General features: G+C 34.0%; 1 non-coding gene across 1 annotated transcript; it reads left to right on the top strand.

Annotated features, from left to right (window-relative positions):
- Window positions 1-4,252: 4,252 nt before the first annotated feature.
- Window positions 4,253-4,359, top strand: LOC128288288 (small nucleolar RNA R71). The gene has a single exon (XR_008278723.1). It is a non-coding gene; the product is annotated as a small nucleolar RNA R71 (small nucleolar RNA).
- Window positions 4,360-6,968: the final 2,609 nt, after the last annotated feature.

The following is a 6,968-nucleotide window of genomic DNA, read 5'->3' as shown; positions in this document are numbered from 1 at the left end:
ATGCCTACTTACTGTGTAATATATTGAAATTACTAGTCTAATATCAAAATTTAAAATCACTTATTCTCATACCAAATTTATTGTAAATACAAGCAACCTATGTACATGCTCATAACAAACCACTTGTATTTCTACAAGCTCAAGTACACAAATGAAAAGAAAAATCAAAGAAAAGTATAAATATTTAAAACAAATTTTCTATGTTACCCCCCACACTTTAGATAACACATTGTCTTCAATGTGTAGCTCCTAATAAGGTAATTAAAGAAGTTAACCGATTGATCAAGATAGTTCCATAGACTATTGGTGGGGGTTTCTTCCTTTGATTGTTTCAAGCTTGAATTGTTTATGCCTCCTTCATTTTTGGCTCCTACATAGAAAATTAGAACAAAACACAAAACAACTAGTAATATACTATCAATCCTACTCCTACAAGGTTAAATTAAAATCATCCAAAAATTAATACAAATACAAAATATAAATATTCAGTTTTAAGTTTGAATAATCAAACCAAGGCAAATGCCCCATTTCCATTGGAGTTGTTCTTTTTCCCAAATCATATTCTTGATGGTGGGTTGGGCTTTGGATGACTGCCCATTTTGGTGTAGAGTATTGTGGTTGGAATACCACCTTATAGTCTTTGTCCTCTCTTGGGATATCGTGTTCATCCCCCTCACCGTCATCTCATGAAGTAGGCTCTTTTTCTTTAACTCTATAATGTGTGTGATCGAACATATTTGGTGAATAATTTGGAGCTCTCAACCCATTCAGCCAGGCGAATTCTTAGAGAACCGAGCTTGTCTCTTGAATCCATATGATCATTCTATCGAGTTTTTCTTCAATTCTTCCAAGAACTCTTTTCTAATCTTTTGATTGTTCTTTTAATTTCAGCAATGTTGGAACATCCATATTTTCTTTCATTCTCTGGTTCTAATCGATAATTTGTTTTCTTTGGAGCTCAACATATTACGTGTATAGCGAATCTCCACTTATGCTTCTTGTTGGCTTCATGAATTGTTCATTTTTATCCATTGGAACCTCTGTGCTTTTACAAAGTATCATCACGAGATGGGGAAAGAAAATCCCAACCTTCTTGCCACTAATGCAATGCTTCATGTTTAGATGGATCCATTCTCCAATGTGCATTTGCTTTTTCTATAAAATACCATATAACAAAACTACTCGAAATGTATTAACATTAGAACCATTAAGGGCAAGTGTAATTCTGGAGCAAATGAACTATACCCACATTTTAGTTACTGGAAACATTATAGTTTAATTGAAATTAGTTGGTAGTCCAGTATATCGTCAGACGTTCCATTCTCCTTAATTTTTAGTTAAGTATTTTATGATGCCTTCCCTATCTCATTCTTTAAACTCCATGAAATCAATATTTTGTAAATAATCTGATTCATAGTATGTGGCATCATAATATTTGCAAATCATTTTCAGAGAGAATGGTATATATTTTCCTCTCACCTACACTATTTTCCAAATTTGTTCATAAGGGCGTCTAGTTTCCTTATCTTTAAGAGCGGCATAAAATTCTTGTACAAGTGGAATAACAGCTATTTCTTTTGAAGTGACACAGAATTGCTCCCATCTATGATACCGTACAAAGGACCATATTTCATTACAAAGAACCATTGATGATTCGAATCCCCTTTCTTGAATAATTTTTTTTCCTTGAAGTTTAAGGTAGTACTTCTCGGCATTTTGGTTTTGAAATTTTAACGAATTCAAAACCGTCAGCGGTTCTTGCAAAATCATCCTTTTAACCTTCCTAGGTGGCATTTTTTTACTATAATCTATGCTAATACGAATGAGATATCAAGCAATATTCCCAATGTAGCAATATAGAGAAAGTTTAGAACCCTTAACCTCAGTGTTGTAGCCTTTGCTACTTTGTTCCCAATCAGTTATATTGATCCTGCATCCACAAATATACCAAATAGCAAAAAAAGGTTTTATAAATTGAAGATTTTAATGAAAATAGGTTTTAAGGCTTTAGAGAGTTTTAAGAAGTTTAAGATGTTAAGGAAGGTTAGAATGTGAGATGAGAGGGTTTTAGGATAAAAACTAATGTTTTAAGGGTTAAAAATCGAGTTGCATAATCTGATCAAGTCAACCTTGCAGAAAATTGTAGTAATGTCGCAACATCCCTGGCAGTTTACCATTGTTGCGACATTGGGGTTCGATGCCGCAACACACTCTAGTCTTTTGGATTCCTGGGTATATTGGGTTCGATGTCACGACACACAAAGTCTGTGTTACAACATCAAAGTGATTTCCTTAATTAAATCAACTCTACCTTTGGTGTTGCAACACGGGCTATCGTGTTGCAACACTGGCTCTGTTTTCACCCAAAATTCCAATTTCTAGAGTGTTATAGTTTCTATGAAACATAAATTTTGTAAAAATTAAACTCTAGACTAAACAGTTAGCTAAATATACAATAATTTACAAAAATTTAAGTGTTAATTTAGAAAGTTCAAGTTTTATTGTTAGGTTCATTCGATAGCATCATTATTTCACAAAAGGACAATTCTCTGGTTTTGTTAGTGTTGGTCCATCACCCGTCATGCCATTTCACCTTATTCATCTTATGTCTTTCCTTGCACATCTTTTTTTTACCTGCATAGATTAAAGGAAGTATGTCCCTTGATCTGGGAGGGTTAGAAATAAATAATTCCTTACAATGTTCCCCTGACTTCCTCCTACCTTCCTTGCTCAGTTGGTGACCATAATTAAAAGTTTTAGTCTCACCATTGATTTTCATGGTTAATTCATTTTTTCTAAATCAATAGTAAACCTTGAGATAGCTAAGAAAGGTCCACCTAGCAGGATAGGTATTTCACAATCCTCTTCAAAGTTTAGAACTACGAAATCTATCCAGATGATAAAAATGCGCACTTTGACTAACACATCTTCCAGTACTCTTTTCGGATGCACTAAGGATCTGTCGACCAATTGTAGTGTTATATGAGTATTTTTGAGGTCCTTTAACCCTAGTTTTTCAAAAATGGATGAATGCATTAAATTAATACTAGTTCCTAAGTCACATAGAGCTCTATTAAAATGAATGCTCCTTATCTCTATAGGAATAGTAAAATTTCTCGGGTTTTTTAACTTTTGGGGAACTTGTCTTGAAATAATATTACTATAAGAAACGCTTGTATTAACTTGTTCACCTACCTTAATTTTCCTATGACTAGACATAATTTCCTTTAAAAAATTGGCATATTTAGGAACTTTCTCAATTAATTCAATTAAAGACAAGTTAATGTTTAACGGTTTGAAAAAGTTCAGCAAACTTACAAATTTGTCCTCATCCTACTTTTACTTTTCCTCTAGTCTTGAAGGGAATGGTATCTTTGTAATGATAGAATCTTTTTTTTTATTTTTCTGGCTTAGCTACTGATGCAATTACCTCATCTGACTTCAGTTCATCTTTAGCCTCTAAGGTCTTTCTAGAAGATTATCAGTATTCTCGTATTTACCTCCTGAGTCGGGTTTTTTGGGCTACTCAGTACTTTTCAAGATCAAAACACTAATGTTTTGACGTGCTCCTTCCCTTCCCTACGAGGATTATTTTGATGCCACTCATCATGCTAATCAATTGGCTCATTTGATCCTCAAGTTTATTCAATGTTCTTTTTTAGTTGGTGCACTCAGGCTGCACCTGCTTCGCCCGTCCTCATTGATTGCTTCTCCTCCTCGATTCTATCCAAACATTGATCACATATTGTATGGTCACTTGGGCTAGCCTATCTTGAGGTTTCTGCAAATAAGGAGGTTGATAGTTTTCGAGTTATTACCTCTTCCTTGGTTTCCTTCCCATCTCAGGTTCGGATTATCTCTCCATCCAGGATTGTATGTATTTGAAGAGGGATTTCCACACCTATTTTTGATGTAGTTCACATCCTCAGTTAGATTATTAATATAGTGGAAGAATGGTTTGTCTCATCTATAGATATTCAGTGCACCCTTTTCAACATCTATTCGATTGACTCTGTCCAATAATTGCTAGTACCTGTCATCTTCTTGGACAGCCTTCACAGTAGATGGTCTTTGGCCATATGTATGACATTCAATTAGCCACTGGTAGGAGTTCATTGTCATACTCTCTATTAATTCCTATGCATCCTCGTACGTTCTATTCATCAAGGCTCCTCCTATTAGTCCATCTAATCTTAACCTCGAATGCACATCCATCCCATTGTAAAAAGTTTGAAGTCATAACCAATCAGGTAATCCGTGATGTAGGAACCTTTAAATCAACTTCTTGAAACACTCCCATGCTTCGTAAAGGTTTTCTCCTTCTAAATACTTGAACATCAAAATTTCTCTTCTTAACTTGACCGTTTTACTAATGGGAAAGAACTTTTGTAGGAATTTTCTTGCGAGTTCGTCCCATGTCGTGATTGATCCTGGTGCCTACAAATCTAGCCAAGAAAAGGTATTATCAATTAATGAAAAGGGGAACAATCGAAGATGAATAGTGCCATCAGTGACCACATTGTATTTGAAGGAATCACAAAGCTGGAAGAACAATTTTAAATGTTGACTCAGATCCTCTGTCATTGTTCCATGTAAGGCATACGGCCTGTTCACACGGGCGTGTGACCTTTTAAAAGTTGAAAATTCTTTTATAAGTTCTGAAACTTTTATATGATATCAATTTGGTTTCGAATGTATGTTTAAGCATTGTACACTAAATTTTATGTGAATATTGATTGTGATTGAATGACGTTTACTGTATTGAGATTATATGGGATGTTCAGTTGTTTTGAACTGTGTTATGAGTATAGTAATGCCTGTTAACCTATTCCGGTGACGGATACGGGTTAGGGGTGTTACATTCACCCTATACCTATGCAATTTACCCCACACATAAATGAAGAGAGAATCTGGGGAATTTACATGAGCGTAAAACTCTCTTACCACTTTACTCAAAACATCCTCTGGGTGTAGACCAAACCTGCTCAAGTTGTGCTTTTCTACAATCGATGACACTGATTCATCGTACCCCATATTGGGTTCATCCTTCAACAAAAATCCTTGTTCAAAACAAAATAGCCACTTTAGATTATTAGTGGAATACCTTGTGGCTACAACAATATTGAAGAATATCTTTGGTTGTGGAGTGCATACACTTGAAGATTCAGCTGCTTTAGAAGTACTTCTTACACTCGCCATGAAGAGAACGTCAGTGAAATAGAAAAATAAAAATAATGGAGTAAAAAAAACAAATAGCAAAGAGGTTGAAGACAAGAGGACTATAAAAATGTAAACTTTGTGAGAAGTTGAAGATGTGGACTAGTTGGAAAAAATAAAAAGGGATAACGATGACAGCTTTTAGGGAATGGGAAATGTGAGAGAGAAGGGTTATGACATGGAGGAAAGGTTAAAAACTAACAAGACTTTTTGGGGGAAAGATGAAATAACGAAGCCTTACATTGTGGGCCTCATACTTTGGGTTTCCTAACTTTTACTAAATGCATTGTCTAAAAAATCTTTCCTTTGGAATTTTCTAATTGATCAACTTTATTAACACCTTGTCATTCAATTTGTCATGGCATAACATTTCTTTGTAATGTTGCAGCAAACTATTGATCTGCATACATTTTAACAAATTAAGCTTCTTTATCCTACTCCTGTTCATAATAAAAAAATAAAAATGAAATCGCTTTAATAATAATAATAATGGGAAATAAAATGAAAAAACTACTTATTAACTAAAACAAAAATTCAAACATCATGAAGGCTAATGCTTTAGTTGTTATACTCTATAGAAGCACCCCAATAATGCTTCAAGTATTGTTTATTAACCTTGAATATAGACCCTATTCTTAGGTCTTTAACAACAATAGCACCATGCAGATACACTTGAATTACTTCAAAAGGTCCTGACCATCGAGATTTCAGCTTACCAAGAAATAATTTGAGCATAGAATTAAACAACAATACCTGCTATCTAGGTTCAAATTACCTTGGTCAAATTCTGGCATTATGTCATCGCTTGGTCTTTTCCTTATACAAATGAGCATTCTCATATGCTTGTGTTCAAAACTCTTCCATCTCATTCAATTCTAGCAATCTCTTGCTGCTAGTAGCAGCCCAATCCATGTTCAGCTTTTTAATCACCCAAAACGCTTTATGCTCAAGTTCAACAAGTAAATGACATGGCTTACCATAAGCAAGTTTAAAAGGTGACATCTCTAGTGGTGTTTTAAATGCAAATAGGTATGCCCATAGAGCTTTATCCAATCTAGTAGACCAATTCTTTCGGGATGGATTCACCACTTTTCTAGAATTTGTATAATTTCTCTATTAGAAATTTCAACTTGGTCATTCGTCTGAGGGTGATATGACATGGCAATTCTATGTTTCACTGTAACAGTCCGATTTTGACCCTAGTCAGAATAGTGGTTTCGAGACCACATATCCGAGTTGGAAAAATATTTTAATATTATTCTACGTGCCTATTGTATGTGAATGAGCATGTGTGAAAGTCTCGTATGAAAATTTAACTGTTTGTGTGCTTAATTTGTAAAAAGGACCTAATCGCATAAAAGGTAAAAGTTATGTGCTAGATGTTAAAAGTGCTTATTTGACTTGGCTTATTAAATGAGAGGTCCTTATGTTGTTATTTGACCATTGGAAGTTTGAATGGACATTAATAACCATTCATTATGTGATTTTATAATGGTTTAATAAAGGTTATAATAGTAAAATGTTTAATAAGTTAATATATGTTAAAATAAAACATGTAAATAGGCATTATATGTTGTTTTTGTGTCAAAAATTGAAGAAAAAAAAAAGAAAAAGAGTTTTAGGGTTTGGCCATTGAAAGCTTTGATTGAGGTATGATTTTCGATCGATTTTTGATAATTTCTACGTTTTTGTAATTTTTGCTTAGTGTACTATAAAGCCCATGTCTCAATTTTTGATTTTTTTGATGATTT

Source organism: Gossypium arboreum, unplaced genomic scaffold (assembly GCF_025698485.1).
Source record: "Gossypium arboreum isolate Shixiya-1 unplaced genomic scaffold, ASM2569848v2 Contig00192, whole genome shotgun sequence".
Lineage (NCBI taxonomy): Eukaryota > Viridiplantae > Streptophyta > Magnoliopsida > Malvales > Malvaceae > Gossypium > Gossypium arboreum.
This window is presented reverse-complemented; position numbering and strand designations above follow the sequence as displayed.